General features: G+C 53.6%; 2 non-coding genes across 2 annotated transcripts; one reads left to right on the top strand and one right to left on the bottom strand.

Moving 5' to 3' along the window:
* Positions 1 to 1,117: 1,117 nt before the first annotated feature.
* Positions 1,118 to 1,190, top strand: trnaa-agc (transfer RNA alanine (anticodon AGC)). The gene has a single exon. It is a non-coding gene; the product is annotated as a tRNA-Ala (tRNA).
* Positions 1,191 to 1,471: 281 nt separating this feature from the next.
* trnav-cac (transfer RNA valine (anticodon CAC)) lies at positions 1,472 to 1,544 on the bottom strand. Its single transcript has one exon. It is a non-coding gene; the product is annotated as a tRNA-Val (tRNA).
* Positions 1,545 to 19,274: the final 17,730 nt, after the last annotated feature.

Below are 19,274 nucleotides of genomic sequence, written 5' to 3'. Positions count from 1 at the left end.
AGAGGGAAAAGATATGAAAGAGAACTAAGGGGCACCTTTTTCACACAGAGGGTGGTACGTGTATGGAATGAGCTGCCAGAGGAAGTGGCGGAGGCGAGTGCAATTGCAATATTTAAAAGGCATCTGGGTGGCTATATGAATAGGAAGGGTTTGGAGGGATATGGCCCGGGTGCCGGCAGGTACGACTAGATTGGGATGGGATATCTGGTCGGAAAGGTCCGACCGACGGGTCTCTTTCCGTGACGTACATCTCTATGACTCTATGACTCCTTTCAAGCAAAGTTTTCCCGCGAAGCGGCGCTCTAAACTGCTCGATGACAACTTACTATGTCAACGTCCGGACGAAGGAGTCTTCCATTCCTGTCGGAAAACTGCCTGTGGACTTCTCTTCGTTTCCTCTTCATGAAATCTGGCCTGCACGGGGTGTGCCACTTCCACAGTTGCACAAGTTGAACAGCAACGCATCCGAGCAGGTCAGCACTTAGGAAAGGCCCTACCGGTCAGACAGGGCTCGCGGGTGCTGCTTCAGACGAGTGGCGGTTGCTCTTTGCATCTCGGCCTGCTTGGCGTGTATCTGAAAGCAGCACTTTGCGGAACCTGACCGCAGGGCTGCAGCTCACGAGGATGAAGGAGAAGCCCTCTTTTTTCGTCTGGTAACAGCCCCAAGTGTTCTCTTTCTCCAAAATACACCTTCTTCTTCTTCAGAGAAGTCTGCCTGTTGGTGTGCTGTGACGTCTGCAGTTGCAAACCACGAGCAGCAGGGAGCCCTCTGGAGGAACACAACATCCACGCAGTCAGTCAGCACTCACTTGAACGTGTCGCAAGTCTCCAATCAGTCAGACAGCGCTCTCGAGTGCTCCCTCACACTTGTTGTGACTGCTGGCGCCGATCGGTTCGTTTGGATTCTGGAATCTCAGAGCGTCTCGCTGGCGATTCTTTCGGCGGCACTGTGTTTTCCAGAAGACTTCGCGCACGTGCTGCTGCTGCTGCTCGGATGTGTCGATAGTCGCGTCGCGTTGTTCGGTTGAATACAGCGTGCAATCTCGAGAGGAAATCGCCTGCTGCTCTCAGCTCATCGTTCCGAAGCACCATGGGGGCTAAGCAAGTGCACATTGTAGGGGAATTAGCTCAAATGGTAGAGCGCTCGCTTAGCATGCGAGAGGCAGTGGGATCGATGCCCACATTCTCCACAGTGCTTTTCCTGGGGACACGCTTGAGACGCAAGCAGTGTGACCCTCGCGTGAACCCTGCGTGTGGCTCCAGTCTTTGCTGCTGCACAGATAGCACGATGGTGAGTTCACAAAATGCTGTGCAGAAAAAAAAGTTGAGCACGTGTCGCCCAGATGTTAAACCTTCCAGCAACGCGTTTGCTTTGGTGTGGTCAGTTCAAATCAGGCGTGAAGCCGTCCAAAGCAATTATTATTGCCCGCGGAGAGAAAGAAAACACGCCCGGTGACAAAGGCCACAGTCTTGCCTTTTCTGAGGATTGAACTCAGGACCTTCAGATTGTGAGACTGACGCGCTGCCTACTGCGCTAAGAAGGCCAGCCGACAGCCGAGGCTCATACCGCGTGCCCAAATAGGCCTGTTTTCAAGGTGCCGCGAGCCACAGAGCAACCCTCGTCAGAAAGCTGCAGCTCCAGTGAGGCCAGGATATCGGCTTTCAATCCACAATCACGCACGTCGCCCGTTACATGCTGGGCTCTGGCCCGTGCAGAGACACGGCCCACTCGCGGTACCGCAGAGCCGTGGCGTCAGGAGCTCGGCAAAGCCCGGTATGTCTTGCGCTTGGCAGGCAACATTCGGCAAAGCCTTTCACTTCTTTGTCTCGATGGCTCCGCTACTGGAGAGCCACGTCACAGCGCACTAAGATCCTTTGCTCAGCACTCCATGCAGGCAAGAAGGGAGGTGCTTCCGTTTACCAAAGAGCCTAAGAAAATGAGGGTTTGCTTCAGGAAAAGAAGGAAGCACATATCAGGTATAGACAGGATAGATCGAGTGAATCCGTACAAGAGTGTAAAGACAGTAGGGAAATCAGGAGGGTAAAAAGGGGACCTGAGATAGTTTTGGCAGATAGAGTTAAGGAAAATCCAAAGGGATTTTGCAAATACATTATAAGGACAAAAGGGTGACTAGGGAGAGAATAGGGCCCTTCGAGGATCAGCACAGCGGCCTTTGTGCCGAGCCGCAGGAGAGGCTGGGCCGATACTAAACGAGTATTTTGCATCAGTGTTTACTGTGGAAAAGGATAGAATGTAGGGAGAAGTATTGAATATAGGGAAATGGATGGTGACATCTTGAAAATTGTCCACATTGCAGAGGAGGAATGCTGGATGCCTTGAAGCGCGTACAAGTGGATCAATGCCCAGGACCTGATCAGGTCTGGGGGAAGCTAAGGAAGTGATTGCTGGGCCCCTTGCTGAGATATTTGTATGGTTGATATAAAATCATGAGGCGTATAGATCGGATAAATAGAGAAAGCCTTTTCCCTGGGGTGCGGGAGACCAGCACTAGAGGGCAGAGGTTTAGGGTGAGAGGGAAAAGATATGAAAGAGAACTAAGGGGCACCTTTTTCACACAGAGGGTGGTACGTGTATGGAATGAGCTGCCAGAGGAAGTGGCGGAGGCAAGTACAATTGCAATATTTCAAAGGCATCTGGGTGGCTATATGAATAGGAAGGGTTTGGAGGGATATGGCCCGGGTGCCGGCAGGTACGACGAGATTGGGATGGGATATCTGGTCGGAAAGGTCCGACCGAAGGGTCTCTTTCCGTGACGTACATCTCTATGACTCTATGACTCCTTTCAAGCAAAGTTTTCCCGCGAAGCGGTGCTCTAACCTGTTCGATGACAACTTACTATGTCAACGTCCGGACGAAGGAGTCTTCCATTCCTGTCGGAAAACTGCCTGTGGACTTCTCTTCGTTTCCTCTTCATGAAATCTGGCCTGCACGGGGTGTGCCACTTCCACAGTTGCACAAGTTGAACAGCAACGCATCCGAGCAGGTCAGCACTTAGGAAAGGCCCTACCGGTCAGACAGGGCTCGCGGGTGCTGCTTCAGACGAGTGGCGGTTGCTCTTTGCATCTCGGCCTGCTTGGCGTGTATCTGAAAGCAGCACTTTGCGGAACCTGACCGCAGGGCTGCAGCTCACGAGGATGAAGGAGAAGCCCTCTTTTTTCGTCTGGTAACAGCCCCAAGTGTTCTCTTTCTCCAAAATACACCTTCTTCTTCTTCAGAGAAGTCTGCCTGTTGGTGTGCTGTGACGTCTGCAGTTGCAAACCATGAGCAGCAGCGAGCCCTCTGGAGGAACACAACTTTTTTTATTTCAAAAATATACTTTATTCATAAATGATTTGATGGTCTGTACATTGGATCATGCCATACATATGTCCATATTTACAAACACAGATTCGACTTTATTCTTGTCCTTTACAATCCTGTGCATTTTTTCAATCTTGTATATATACATATATTTGGCTGAGGCATCAGCAGAGCCCAAAAAAACATCTGTATGGGCCCCCTGTTCTTCTTTCGGCAGGCCGATCTTACACGGTGGTCTTTCCCCACCGCGCCTTGGCGGCAGCTGCCCCAAGCTTCAGCGCGTCCCTCAACACGTAGTCTTGGACCTTGGAATGTGCCAGTCTGCAACACTCGGTCGGGGTCAACTCCTTCAGCTGGAAGATCAACAGGTTTCGGACCGCCCAGAGAGCGTCCTTCACCGAGTTGATGATCCTCCAGGCGCAGTTAATGTTCGTCTCGGTGTGAGTCCCGGGGAACAGGCCGTAGAGCACGGAGTCCCGCGTCACGGCGCTGCTCGGGACGAACCTCGACAAGCACCACTGCATTCCTCTCCAGACATCCTCTGCATAGGCACATTCCAGAAGGAGGTGTGTGACAGTCTCGTCCCCCCCGCAGCCACTTCGAGGGCAGCGTGCGGTGCGGCAGAGAGTCCGGGCGTGCATAAAGGATCTCACAGGCAGAGCCCTTCTCACCACCAGCCAAGCCACGTCTTGGTGCTTGTTGGAAAGTTCTGGCGATGAGGCATTCTGCCAAATGGCTTTGACAGTCTGCTCAGGGAACCGCTCGACAGGATCCGCCCTCTCCTTTTCCCGAAGGGTCTCAAGGACGCTACGTGCTGACCACTTCCTGATGGACTTGTGGTCAAAGGTGTTTTTCCTCATAAATTTCTCCACGAAGGACAGGTGATACGGAACGGTCCAACTACTCGGAGCGTTCCGCGGCAGCGAGGCCAGGCCCATCCTTCGCAACACCGGGGACAGGTAGAACCTCAGTACGTAGTGACACTTGGTGTTTGCGTACCGGGGATCCACGCACAGCTTGATGCAGCCACACACAAAGGTGGCCATCAGGGTGAGGGTGGCATTGGGCGTGTTTTTTCCCCCATTGCACCGGTCTTTGTACATAGAGTCTCTTCGGACCCGGTCCATCTTTGATCTCCAAATGAATTGGAAGATGGCCCGGGTGACTGCGGCGGCACAGGTCCTGGGGATAGGCCAGACCTGTGCCACATATAGCAATACTGAGAGTACCTCACACCTGATGACCAGGTTTTTTCCCGCGATGGAGAGCGACCGTTGCCCCCATCTGCCTAGTTTCTGTCTCATCTTCCTGATCCGCTCCTCCCAGGTCTTGGCGCACGCCCCAGCCCCCCCGAACCAAATACCCAGCACCTTCAGGTGGTCAGTCCTGACGGTGAAGGGGATAGAGGATTGGTCGGCCCAGTTCCCGAAGAGCATGGCCTCGCTCTTGCCTCGGTTTACCTTGGCCCCCGAGGCCCGTTCGAACTGGTCGCAGATGCACACGAGTCTGTGCACGGACAGCGGATCCGAGCAGAAAACAGCGACGTCATCCATGTACAGGGAGGCCTTAACCTGCAGGCCCCCGCTGCCAGGAATAGTCACCCCCCTCAGGCTCGCATCCTTCCTGATGGATTCGGCAAATGGCTCTATGCAACACACAAACAAGGCGGGTGAGAGGGGGCATCCCTGCCTGACTCCAGATCTTACAGGGAAGCTATCTGATTCCCACCCATTGATTGAGACTGCACTGACAATGTTGGTGTAGAGCAGTCTGATCCAATTTCCGATTCCCTCCCCAAAGCCCATTTTGGAGAGGACATCCCTCATATATGTATGCGATATCCTGTCAAAGGCTTTCTCCTGGTCCAGGCTGATGAGGCAGGTGTCCACCCCCCTGTCCTGCACGTAGGCGATCGTATCCCTGAGGAGTGCGAGACTCTCAGAGATCTTCCTGCCCGGTACAGCACAGGTTTGGTCCGGGTGGATCACCGATCCCAGAGCAGACCTGACCCGGTTGGCGATGACCTTTGACAGGATTTTGTAGTCTGCATTTAACAGTGAGATCGGTCTCCAATTTCTAATTTCCTCCCTCTCCCCCTTCCGCTTGTAGACGAGGGTGATGATGCCTTTCCTCATGGATTCACTCATGGTACCTGCCCGGAGCATACTGACATACACCTCCAGCAGGTCCTGGCCGATCAAGTCCCAAAGAGCGGAATAAACCTCGACCGGTAAGCCGTCGCTTCCGGGAGTTTTATTCTTTTCGAAGGACTCGAGGGCCTTGGTCAGTTCATCCAGAGATAGCGGCTGGTCCAGCCTCTCTCGTGTTCCGTCATCCAGGACCTCCGTGATAGAGGACAGGAACGACTGGGAGGCCGCGCTGTCGGTCGGCTTCGAGTCATACAGGCTGGCGTAGAAGGATTTGCTGATCCTCATGACGTCAGCCTGAGATGACGTTACCGAGCCATCTTCTTTCTTCAGGCTGCTGAGCACGGAGCTCTCTTTGTGCACCTTCTGGAAGAAGAAACGTGAGCACGTCTCGTCCTGCTCCACCGAGCGGACCCTGGACCGGAAGATTATCCTGGAGGCCTCCGAGGCAAAGAGCGAGGCTTGCTGGCCCTTCACCTCCTTGAGGTCCTCCGTGACATCCACCCCCATCGTCTGCAGCAGGAGCAGGTTCTGCATACTTTCCTGGAGCTGGGACAGTTTTCCCCGCCTCTCTCTCGCCTCCTGGACACCTTTGAGGATAAAGAACCTCTTGATGTTCCCTTTTACCGTTTCCCACCAGTCCGCTGGAGACTCAAAGAGGGGCTTCACGGTTCTCCAACCTGCGTAATCCCTCTTGAGCTCTTCGATGTTTCCCGGGGTCAACAGCTTAGTGTTCAGTTTCCACGTTCCCTTGCCCGCCCGCTGTTCGTCCTGTAGGTGACAGTCGGCCAGCAGGAGGCAGTGGTCAGAGAAGAACACCGGCTTGACGTCGGTGGATCTGACCGAGAGCGTTCGGGACACAAACAGGTAATCTATCCTTGAGCGGATAGACCCGTCTGCCCGTGACCAGGTGTATCTACGCTGCGCTCCGTCTGCAGGGGCGCTGAAGACGTCGTGCAGCTTGGCGTCTTTGACCGTTTCCATCAGGGCCCTGGACGTAGCGTCCGGTTTACTGTCCCCCCCGCCGGATCGTCCATCAGCATCAATGATGCAGTTGAAGTCTCCGGCCAGGATGACCGGCCTGGACGTAGCCAGCAGCAGTGGAAGCTGTTGCAGGACGGCCAACCGTTCACTCTTACCCACTGGGGCGTACACGTTGATTAGTCTCACGGGAGCGTTTCTGTATTTGACGTCCACGACGAGGAGGCGCCCGCCCACCACCTCCTTAACCTCGGAGATGGTGAAGTTGCCTCCCCGCAACAGGATACCCAGGCCGGAGGCGCGGCTATCGTTGCCCCCCGACCACACTGACGGCCCGTGGGCCCACAAGCTCGACCATCTCCTGTAACTGCTGAGGTGCGGTATCCCGCACTCCTGCAGAAACAGGACGTCGGCTTTGACGTTGGCCAGGAAGGCCAGCGTTGAAACACATCGCGTAGCCGCTTTAATGCTACGCACATTTATGCTGGCAATTTTAAACCCCATTTTAACAGTTTGCGGGGTTACCAGTGTCCATTTTCTTCTGGTCTTGCTCCAGTGGGGTAGCTGCGTGCATCCCCGTGGTGACAGCAAACTGCTGGACCTTCCCAGGGCTGAGGTAGTTGTCCGGCTCCACGCTGGAGTCATTTCCCCGCTCTGGTGTCATCGTGTCAGACCCAGGGTCCGCATCGCCCCGTTCTCCATCTGACATCAGGGCTGTCACTGGGACGCTGCTCCCAGTTCCCTGGAGCTGTGGGCCGGTGGGTACCCCTTGGTTCTCACCGGGTAGGGGGAGGCCTTCACCCATCCCCTCAGAGGGATCGTCTTTTCCTTCTTGGGCGGTGTTGCCCTCCTTTCTCCCCACGGCGCTCTGCCTCTTCCTCCGGAGGCGACCCTTCTTGCGCCCGTCCTCACCCTCGGAGGAGCTGCCCGTATCCTCCTCTTGGAGGTGTCTCTTCCCCCTTCGCTTGGTGGCTTTGGGGCCCTCGAGAGGTTTCCTTTTCCTGTTTTTAACGATAATCCACTGCTCTGCCTCCTTTGATCCCTCCTCTTCCATTTCCTCCGTCTGTCTTGCAGGAGCTTGGGTCGGCTGCTGCATCTCCCCGCTGTCTGCTGCCTGCTCCTCTACAACTTTCCCTTCCTTCTGGGTGCCTCCAGGCACCGTTCCTTTGCTGATTCGCGGTACCTCGTTAGACTTTGTCGGTCCGCGGCTCGTGTTGCCACCTCCGGCCATCTGTGCGTAGGTGGCGGCTCCTCGTCTTGGGCAGGCCTTGTACATGTGGCCCGCCTCCCCGCACAGGTTGCAGCTCTTTTCCTCCCGACAGTCCTTTGTCAAGTGACCCTCCTGTTTGCAGTTCCTGCAGATGGTCACTTTGCAATCCACCGCCACGTGTCCCGACTTCCCGCAGGTTCGGCACACTTTGGGCTGCCCTGCATATGTCAGGTAGCCTCTGCTCCCTCCGATTGCGAAGCTCGAGGGTGGGTGGAGGATGTTCCCACTGTCATCGGCCCTCAGAGTTACCTTGACCTGCCTCTTACTGGTCCAGATCCCAAAGGGGTCGATCACATCGGTGGCTTCTCCCTCGACTTGGACGTACCTTCCCAGGAAGGTCAGGACATCAGCCGCTGGAACGTAGGGGTTGTACATATGGATTGTAACAACCCGGTTCCTCTGTGCAGGAAGCACACACAATGGCGTCGCCGACAAGATGGAGAACAGCGGCTCCCCTTCCTTCTCCTTGAAGACCTTCAGGAGCTGTTCGCACAGCTTCGCGCTTCTGAAGGTCACATCGAAGTAGCCTGCCCCAGGGAAATCCTGCAGGCAGTACACGTCTGCGGCTGCAAGGCCGCAACACTCCAGCAGAACTTTCTTCACAAACACCGTCCGATCCACCGGTCCCTCTGGAGGAACACAACATCCACGCAGTCAGTCAGCACTCACTTGAACGTGTCGCAAGTCTCCAATCAGTCAGACAGCGCTCTCGAGTGCTACCTCACACTTGTTGTGACTGCTGGCGCCGATCGGTTCGTTTGGATTCTGGAATCTCAGAGCGTCTCGCTGGCGATTCTTTCGGCGGCACCGTGTTTTCCAGAGTGTAAAGACAGTAGGGAAATCAGGAGGGTAAAAAGGGGACCTGAGATAGTTTTGGCAGATAGAGTTAAGGAAAATCCAAAGGGATTTTGCAAATACATTATAAGGACAAAAGGGTGACTAGGGAGAGAATAGGGCCCCTCGAGGATCAGCACAGCGGCCTTTGTGCCGAGCCGCAGGAGAGGCTGGGCCGATACTAAACGAGTATTTTGCATCAGTGTTTACTGTGGAAAAGGATAGAATGTAGGGAGAAGTATAGAATATAGGGAAATGGATGGTGACATCTTGAAAATTGTCCACATTGCAGAGGAGGAATGCTGGATGCCTTGAAGCGCGTACAAGTGGATCAATGCCCAGGACCTGATCAGGTCTGGGGGAAGCTAAGGAAGTGATTGCTGGGCCCCTTGCTGAGATATTTGTATGGGTGATATAAAATCATGAGGCGTATAGATCGGATAAAGAGAGAAAGTCTTTTCCCTGGGGTGCGGGAGACCAGCACTAGAGGGCAGAGGTTTAGGGTGAGAGGGAAAAGATATGAAAGAGAACTAAGGGGCACCTTTTTCACACAGAGGGTGGTACGTGTATGGAATGAGCTGCCAGAGGAAGTGGCGGAGGCGAGTACAATTGCAATATTTAAAAGGCATCTGGGTGGCTATATGAATAGGAAGGGTTTGGAGGGATATGGCCCGGGTGCCGGCAGGTACGACTAGATTGGGATGGGATATCTGGTCGGAAAGGTCCGACCGACGGGTCTCTTTCCGTGACGTACATCTCTATGACTCTATGACTCCTTTCAAGCAAAGTTTTCCCGCGAAGCGGCGCTCTAAACTGCTCGATGACAACTTACTATGTCAACGTCCGGACGAAGGAGTCTTCCATTCCTGTCGGAAAACTGCCTGTGGACTTCTCTTCGTTTCCTCTTCATGAAATCTGGCCTGCACGGGGTGTGCCACTTCCACAGTTGCACAAGTTGAACAGCAACGCATCCGAGCAGGTCAGCACTTAGGAAAGGCCCTACCGGTCAGACAGGGCTCGCGGGTGCTGCTTCAGACGAGTGGCGGTTGCTCTTTGCATCTCGGCCTGCTTGGCGTGTATCTGAAAGCAGCACTTTGCGGAACCTGACCGCAGGGCTGCAGCTCACGAGGATGAAGGAGAAGCCCTCTTTTTTCGTCTGGTAACAGCCCCAAGTGTTCTCTTTCTCCAAAATACACCTTCTTCTTCTTCTTCTTCTTCAGAGAAGTCTGCCTGTTGGTGTGCTGTGACGTCTGCAGTTGCAAACCACGAGCAGCAGGGAGCCCTCTGGAGGAACTTTTTTTTTTATTTCAAAAATATACTTTATTCATAAATGATTTGATGGTCTGTACATTGGATCATGCCATACATATGTCCATATTTACAAACACAGATTCGACTTTATTCTTGTCCTTTACAATCCTGTGCATTTTTTCAATCTTGTATATATACATATATTTGGCTGAGGCATCAGCAGAGCCCAAAAAAACGTCTGTATGGGCCCCCTGTTCTTCTTTCGGCAGGCCGATCTTACACAGTGGTCTTTCCCCACCGCGCCTTGGCGGCAGCTGCCCCAAGCTTCAGCGCGTCCCTCAACACGTAGTCTTGGACCTTGGAATGTGCCAGTCTGCAACACTCGGTCGGGGTCAACTCCTTCAGCTGGAAGATCAACAGGTTTCGGACCGCCCAGAGAGCGTCCTTCACCGAGTTGATGATCCTCCAGGCGCAGTTAATGTTCGTCTCGGTGTGAGTCCCGGGGAACAGGCCGTAGAGCACGGAGTCCCGCGTCACGGCGCTGCTCGGGACGAACCTCGACAAGCACCACTGCATTCCTCTCCAGACTTCCTCTGCATAGGCACATTCCAGAAGGAGGTGTGTGACAGTCTCGTCCCCGCCGCAGCCACTTCGAGGGCAGCGTGCGGTGCGGCAGAGAGTCCGGGCGTGCATAAAGGATCTCACAGGCAGAGCCCTTCTCACCACCAGCCAAGCCACGTCTTGGTGCTTGTTGGAAAGTTCTGGCGATGAGGCATTCTGCCAAATGGCTTTGACAGTCTGCTCAGGGAACCGCTCGACAGGATCCGCCCTCTCCTTTTCCCGAAGGGTCTCAAGGACGCTACGTGCTGACCACTTCCTGATGGACTTGTGGTCAAAGGTGTTTTTCCTCATAAATTTCTCCACGAAGGACAGGTGATACGGAACGGTCCAACTACTCGGAGCGTTCCGCGGCAGCGAGGCCAGGCCCATCCTTCGCAACACCGGGGACAGGTAGAACCTCAGTACGTAGTGACACTTGGTGTTTGCGTACCGGGGATCCACGCACAGCTTGATGCAGCCACACACAAAGGTGGCCATCAGGGTGAGGGTGGCATTGGGCATGTTTTTTCCCCCATTGCACCGGTCTTTGTACATAGAGTCTCTTCGGACCCGGTCCATCTTTGATCTCCAAATGAATTGGAAGATGGCCCGGGTGACTGCGGCGGCACAGGTCCTGGGGATAGGCCAGACCTGTGCCACATATAGCAATACTGAGAGTACCTCACACCTGATGACCAGGTTTTTTCCCGCGATGGAGAGCGACCGTTGCCCCCATCTGCCTAGTTTCTGTCTCATCTTCCTGATCCGCTCCTCCCAGGTCTTGGCGCACGCCCCAGCCCCCCCGAACCAAATACCCAGCACCTTCAGGTGGTCAGTCCTGACGGTGAAGGGGATAGAGGATTGGTCGGCCCAGTTCCCGAAGAGCATGGCCTCGCTCTTGCCTCGGTTTACCTTGGCCCCCGAGGCCCGTTCGAACTGGTCGCAGATGCACACGAGTCTGTGCACGGACAGCGGATCCGAGCAGAAAACAGCGACGTCATCCATGTACAGGGAGGCCTTAACCTGCAGGCCCCCGCTGCCAGGAATAGTCACCCCTCTCAGGCTCGCATCCTTCCTGATGGATTCGGCAAATGGCTCTATGCAACACACAAACAAGGCGGGTGAGAGGGGGCATCCCTGCCTGACTCCAGATCTTACAGGGAAGCTATCTGATTCCCACCCATTGATTGAGACTGCACTGACAATGTTGGTGTAGAGCAGTCTGATCCAATTTCCGATTCCCTCCCCAAAGCCCATTTTGGAGAGGACATCCCTCATATATGTATGCGATATCCTGTCAAAGGCTTTCTCCTGGTCCAGGCTGATGAGGCAGGTGTCCACCCCCCTGTCCTGCACGTAGGCGATCGTATCCCTGAGGAGTGCGAGACTCTCAGAGATCACAACATCCACGCAGTCAGTCAGCACTCACTTGAACGTGTCGCAAGTCTCCAATCAGTCAGACAGCGCTCTCGAGTGCTCCCTCACACTTGTTGTGACTGCTGGCGCCGATCGGTTCGTTTGGATTCTGGAATCTCAGAGCGTCTCGCTGGCGATTCTTTCGGCGGCACTGTGTTTTCCAGAAGACTTCGCGCACGTGCTGCTGCTGCTGCTCGGATGTGTCGATAGTCGCGTCGCGTTGTTCGGTTGAATACAGCGTGCAATCTCGAGAGGAAATCGCCTGCTGCTCTCAGCTCATCGTTCCGAAGCACCATGGGGGCTAAGCAAGTGCACATTGTAGGGGAATTAGCTCAAATGGTAGAGCGCTCGCTTAGCATGCGAGAGGTAGTGGAATCGATGCCCACATTCTCCATAGTGCTTTTCCTGGGGACACGCTTGAGACGCAAGCAGTGTGACCCTCGCGTGAACCCTGCGTGTGGCTCCAGTCTTTGCTGCTGCACAGATAGCACGATGGTGAGTTCCCAAAATGCTGTGCAGAAAAAAAAGTTGAGCACGTGTCGCCCAGATGTTAAACCTTCCAGCAACGCGTTTGCTCTGGTGTGGTCAGTTCAAATCAGGCGTGAAGCCGTCCAAAGCAATTATTATTGCCCGCGGAGAGAAAGAAAACACGTCCGGTGACAAAGGCCACAGTCTTGCCTTCTCTGAGGATTGAATTCAGGACCTTAAGATTATGAGACTGACGCGCTGCCTACTGCACTAAGAAGGCCAGCCGACAGCCGAGGCTCATACCGCGTGCCCAAATAGGCCGGTTTTCAAGGTGCCGCGAGCCACAGAGCAACCCTCGTCAGAAAGCTGCAGCTCCAGTGAGGCCAGGATATCGGCTTTCAATCCACAATCACGCACGTCGCCCGTTACATGCTGGGCTCTGGCCCGTGCAGAGACACGGCCCACTCGCGGTACCGCAGAGCCGTGGCGTCAGGAGCTCGGCAAAGCCCGGTATGTCTTGCGCTTGGCAGGCAACATTCGGCAAAGCCTTTCACTTCTTTGTCTCGATGGCTCCGCTACTGGAGAGCCACGTCACAGCGCACTAAGATCCTTTGCTCAGCACTCCATGCAGGCAAGAAGGGAGGTGCTTCCGTTTACCAAAGAGCCTAAGAAAATGAGGGTTTGCTTAAGGAAAAGAAGGAAGCACTTGTCAGGTATAGACAGGATAGATCGAGTGAATCCGTACAAGAGTGTAAAGACAGTAGGGAAATCAGGAGGGTAAAAAGGGGACCTGAGATAGCTTTGGCAGATAGAGTTAAGGAAAATCCAAAGGGTTTTTGCAAATACATTATAAGGACAAAAGGGTGACTAGGGAGAGAATAGGGCCCCTCGGGGATCAGCACAGCGGCCTTTGTGTCGAGCCGCAGGAGAGGCTGGGCCGATACTAAACGAGTATTTTGCATCAGTGTTTACTGTGGAAAAGGATAGAATGTAGGGAGAAGTATAGAATATAGGGAAATGGATGGTGACATCTTGAAAATTGTCCACATTGCAGAGGAGGAATGCTGGATGCCTTGAAGCGCGTACAAGTGGATCAATGCCCAGGACCTGATCAGGTCTGGGGGAAGCTAAGGAAGTGATTGCTGGGCCCCTTGCTGAGATATTTGTATGGTTGATATAAAATCATGAGGCGTATAGATCGGATAAAGAGAGAAAGTCTTTTCCCTGGGGTGCGGGAGACCAGCACTAGAGGGCAGAGGTTTAGGGTGAGAGGGAAAAGATATGAAAGAGAACTAAGGGGCACCTTTTTCACACAGAGGGTGGTACGTGTATGGAATGAGCTGCCAGAGGAAGTGGCGGAGGCGAGTGCAATTGCAATATTTAAAAGGCATCTGGGTGGCTATATGAATAGGAAGGGTTTGGAGGGATATGGCCCGGGTGCCGGCAGGTACGACTAGATTGGGATGGGATATCTGGTCGGAAAGGTCCGACCGACGGGTCTCTTTCCGTGACGTACATCTCTATGACTCTATGACTCCTTTCAAGCAAAGTTTTCCCGCGAAGCGGCGCTCTAAACTGCTCGATGACAACTTACTATGTCAACGTCCGGACGAAGGAGTCTTCCATTCCTGTCGGAAAACTGCCTGTGGACTTCTCTTCGTTTCCTCTTCATGAAATCTGGCCTGCACGGGGTGTGCCACTTCCACAGTTGCACAAGTTGAACAGCAACGCATCCGAGCAGGTCAGCACTTAGGAAAGGCCCTACCGGTCAGACAGGGCTCGCGGGTGCTGCTTCAGACGAGTGGCGGTTGCTCTTTGCATCTCGGCCTGCTTGGCGTGTATCTGAAAGCAGCACTTTGCGGAACCTGACCGCAGGGCTGCAGCTCACGAGGATGAAGGAGAAGCCCTCTTTTTTCGTCTGGTAACAGCCCCAAGTGTTCTCTTTCTCCAAAATACACCTTCTTCTTCTTCAGAGAAGTCTGCCTGTTGGTGTGCTGTGACATCTGCAGTTGCAAACCACGAGCAGCAGGGAGCCCTCTGGAGGAACACAACATCCACGCAGTCAGTCAGCACTCACTTGAACGTGTCGCAAGTCTCCAATCAGTCAACAGCGCTCTCGAGTGCTACCTCACACTTGTTGTGACTGCTGGCGCCGATCGGTTCGTTTGGATTCTGGAATCTCAGAGCGTCTCGCCGGCGATTCTTTCGGCGGCACTGTGTTTTCCAGAAGACTTCGCGCACGTGCTGCTGCTGCTGCTCGGATGTGTCGATAGTCGCGTCGCGTTGTTCGGTTGAATACAGCGTGCAATCTCGAGAGGAAATCGCCTGCTGCTCTCAGCTCATCGTTCCGAAGCACCATGGGGGCTAAACAAGTGCACATTGTAGGGGAATTAGCTCAAATGGTAGAGCGCTCGCTTAGCATGCGAGAGGTAGTGGAATCGATGCCCACATTCTCCACAGTGCTTTTCCTGGGGACACGCTTGAGACGCAAGCAGTGTGACCCTCGCGTGAACCCTGCGTGTGGCTCCAGTCTTTGCTGCTGCACAGATAGCACGATGGTGAGTTCCCAAAATGCTGTGCAGAAAAAAAAGTTGAGCACGTGTCGCCCAGATGTTAAACCTTCCAGCAACGCGTTTGCTCTGGTGTGGTCAGTTCAAATCAGGCGTGAAGCCGTCCAAAGCAATTATTATTGCCCGCGGAGAGAAAGAAAACACGTCCGGTGACAAAGGCCACAGTCTTGCCTTCTCTGAGGATTGAATTCAGGACCTTAAGATTATGAGACTGACGCGCTGCCTACTGCACTAAGAAGGCCAGCCGACAGCCGAGGCTCATACCGCGTGCCCAAATAGGCCGGTTTTCAAGGTGCCGCGAGCCACAGAGCAACCCTCGTCAGAAAGCTGCAGCTCCAGTGAGGCCAGGATATCGGCTTTCAATCCACAATCACGCACGTCGCCCGTTACATGCTGGGCTCTGGCCCGTGCAGAGACACGGCCCACTCGCGGTACCGCAGAGCCGTGGCGTCAGGAGCTCGGCAAAGCCCGGTATGTCTTGCGCTTGGCAGGCAACATTCGGCAAAGCCTTTCACTTCTTTGTCTCGATGGCTCCGCTACTGGAGAGCCACGTCACAGCGCACTAAGATCCTTTGCTCAGCACTCCATGCAGGCAAGAAGGGAGGTGCTTCCGTTTACCAAAGAGCCTAAGAAAATGAGGGTTTGCTTAAGGAAAAGAAGGAAGCACTTGTCAGGTATAGACAGGATAGATCGAGTGAATCCGTACAAGAGTGTAAAGACAGTAGGGAAATCAGGAGGGTAAAAAGGGGACCTGAGATAGCTTTGGCAGATAGAGTTAAGGAAAATCCAAAGGGTTTTTGCAAATACATTATAAGGACAAAAGGGTGACTAGGGAGAGAATAGGGCCCCTCGGGGATCAGCACAGCGGCCTTTGTGTCGAGCCGCAGGAGAGGCTGGGCCGATACTAAACGAGTATTTTGCATCAGTGTTTACTGTGGAAAAGGATAGAATGTAGGGAGAAGTATAGAATATAGGGAAATGGATGGTGACATCTTGAAAATTGTCCACATTGCAGAGGAGGAATGCTGGATGCCTTGAAGCGCGTACAAGTGGATCAATGCCCAGGACCTGATCAGGTCTGGGGGAAGCTAAGGAAGTGATTGCTGGGCCCCTTGCTGAGATATTTGTATGGTTGATATAAAATCATGAGGCGTATAGATCGGATAAAGAGAGAAAGTCTTTTCCCTGGGGTGCGGGAGACCAGCACTAGAGGGCAGAGGTTTAGGGTGAGAGGGAAAAGATATGAAAGAGAACTAAGGGGCACCTTTTTCACACAGAGGGTGGTACGTGTATGGAATGAGCTGCCAGAGGAAGTGGCGGAGGCGAGTGCAATTGCAATATTTAAAAGGCATCTGGGTGGCTATATGAATAGGAAGGGTTTGGAGGGATATGGCCCGGGTGCCGGCAGGTACGACTAGATTGGGATGGGATATCTGGTCGGAAAGGTCCGACCGACGGGTCTCTTTCCGTGACGTACATCTCTATGACTCTATGACTCCTTTCAAGCAAAGTTTTCCCGCGAAGCGGCGCTCTAAACTGCTCGATGACAACTTACTATGTCAACGTCCGGACGAAGGAGTCTTCCATTCCTGTCGGAAAACTGCCTGTGGACTTCTCTTCGTTTCCTCTTCATGAAATCTGGCCTGCACGGGGTGTGCCACTTCCACAGTTGCACAAGTTGAACAGCAACGCATCCGAGCAGGTCAGCACTAAGGAAAGGCCCTACCGGTCAGACAGGGCTCGCGGGTGCTGCTTCAGACGAGTGGCGGTTGCTCTTTGCATCTCGGCCTGCTTGGCGTGTATCTGAAAGCAGCACTTTGCGGAACCTGACCGCAGGGCTGCAGCTCACGAGGATGAAGGAGAAGCCCTCTTTTTTCGTCTGGTAACAGCCCCAAGTGTTCTCTTTCTCCAAAATACACCTTCTTCTTCTTCAGAGAAGTCTGCCTGTTGGTGTGCTGTGACGTCTGCAGTTGCAAACCACGAGCAGCAGGGAGCCCTCTGGAGGAACACAACATCCACGCAGTCAGTCAGCACTCACTTGAACGTGTCGCAAGTCTCCAATCAGTCAACAGCGCTCTCGAGTGCTACCTCACACTTGTTGTGACTGCTGGCGCCGATCGGTTCGTTTGGATTCTGGAATCTCAGAGCGTCTCGCCGGCGATTCTTTCGGCGGCACTGTGTTTTCCAGAAGACTTCGCGCACGTGCTGCTGCTGCTGCTCGGATGTGTCGATAGTCGCGTCGCGTTGTTCGGTTGAATACAGCGTGCAATCTCGAGAGGAAATCGCCTGCTGCTCTCAGCTCATCGTTCCGAAGCACCATGGGGGCTAAACAAGTGCACATTGTAGGGGAATTAGCTCAAATGGTAGAGCGCTCGCTTAGCATGCGAGAGGTAGTGGAATCGATGCCCACATTCTCCACAGTGCTTTTCCTGGGGACACGCTTGAGACGCAAGCAGTGTGACCCTCGCGTGAACCCTGCGTGTGGCTCCAGTCTTTGCTGCTGCACAGATAGCACGATGGTGAGTTCCCAAAATGCTGTGCAGAAAAAAAAGTTGAGCACGTGTCGCCCAGATGTTAAACCTTCCAGCAACGCGTTTGCTCTGGTGTGGTCAGTTCAAATCAGGCGTGAAGCCGTCCAAAGCAATTATTATTGCCCGCGGAGAGAAAGAAAACACGTCCGGTGACAAAGGCCACAGTCTTGCCTTCTCTGAGGATTGAATTCAGGACCTTAAGATTATGAGACTGACGCGCTGCCTACTGCACTAAGAAGGCCAGCCGACAGCCGAGGCTCATACCGCGTGCCCAAATAGGCCGGTTTTCAAGGTGCCGCGAGCCACAGAGCAACCCTCGTCAGAAAGCTGCAGCTCCAGTGAGGCCAGGATATCGGCTTTCAATCCACAATCACGCACGTCGCCCGTTACATGCTGGGCTCTGGCCCGTGCAGAGACACGGCCCACTCGCGGTACCGCAGAGCCGTGGCGTCAGGAGCTCGGCAAAGCCCGGTATGTCTTGCGCTTGGCAGGCAACATTCGGCAAAGCCTTTCACTTCTTTGTCTCGATGGCTCCGCTACTGGAGAGCCACGTCACAGCGCACTAAGATCCTTTGCTCAGCACTCCATGCAGGCAAGAAGGGAGGTGCTTCCGTTTACCAAAGAGCCTAAGAAAATGAGGGTTTGCTTAAGGAAAAGAAGGAAGCACTTGTCAGGTATAGACAGGATAGATCGAGTGAATCCGTACAAGAGTGTAAAGACAGTAGGGAAATCAGGAGGGTAAAAAGGGGACCTGAGATAGCTTTGGCAGATAGAGTTAAGGAAAATCCAAAGGGTTTTTGCAAATACATTATAAGGACAAAAGGGTGACTAGGGAGAGAATAGGGCCCCTCGGGGATCAGCACAGCGGCCTTTGTGTCGAGCCGCAGGAGAGGCTGGGCCGATACTAAACGAGTATTTTGCATCAGTGTTTACTGTGGAAAAGGATAGAATGTAGGGAGAAGTATAGAATATAGGGAAATGGATGGTGACATCTTGAAAATTGTCCACATTGCAGAGGAGGAATGCTGGATGCCTTGAAGCGCGTACAAGTGGATCAATGCCCAGGACCTGATCAGGTCTGGGGGAAGCTAAGGAAGTGATTGCTGGGCCCCTTGCTGAGATATTTGTATGGTTGATATAAAATCATGAGGCGTATAGATCGGATAAAGAGAGAAAGTCTTTTCCCTGGGGTGCGGGAGACCAGCACTAGAGGGCAGAGGTTTAGGGTGAGAGGGAAAAGATATGAAAGAGAACTAAGGGGCACCTTTTTCACACAGAGGGTGGTACGTGTATGGAATGAGCTGCCAGAGGAAGTGGCGGAGGCGAGTGCAATTGCAATATTTAAAAGGCATCTGGGTGGCTATATGAATAGGAAGGGTTTGGAGGGATATGGCCCGGGTGCCGGCAGGTACGACTAGATTGGGATGGGATATCTGGTCGGAAAGGTCCGACCGACGGGTCTCTTTCCGTGACGTACATCTCTATGACTCTATGACTCCTTTCAAGCAAAGTTTTCCCGCGAAGCGGCGCTCTAAACTGCTCGATGACAACTTACTATGTCAACGTCCGGACGAAGGAGTCTTCCATTCCTGTCGGAAAACTGCCTGTGGACTTCTCTTCGTTTCCTCTTCATGAAATCTGGCCTGCACGGGGTGTGCCACTTCCACAGTTGCACAAGTTGAACAGCAACGCATCCGAGCAGGTCAGCACTAAGGAAAGGCCCTACCGGTCAGACAGGGCTCGCGGGTGCTGCTTCAGACGAGTGGCGGTTGCTCTTTGCATCTCGGCCTGCTTGGCGTGTATCTGAAAGCAGCACTTTGCGGAACCTGACCGCAGGGCTGCAGCTCACGAGGATGAAGGAGAAGCCCTCTTTTTTCGTCTGGT

Source organism: Chiloscyllium punctatum, chromosome 5 (genome assembly GCF_047496795.1).
Source record: "Chiloscyllium punctatum isolate Juve2018m chromosome 5, sChiPun1.3, whole genome shotgun sequence".
NCBI lineage: Eukaryota > Metazoa > Chordata > Chondrichthyes > Orectolobiformes > Hemiscylliidae > Chiloscyllium > Chiloscyllium punctatum.
Note: the sequence above shows the minus strand (reverse complement) of the source record. Positions and strands in the feature narration are given on the sequence as shown.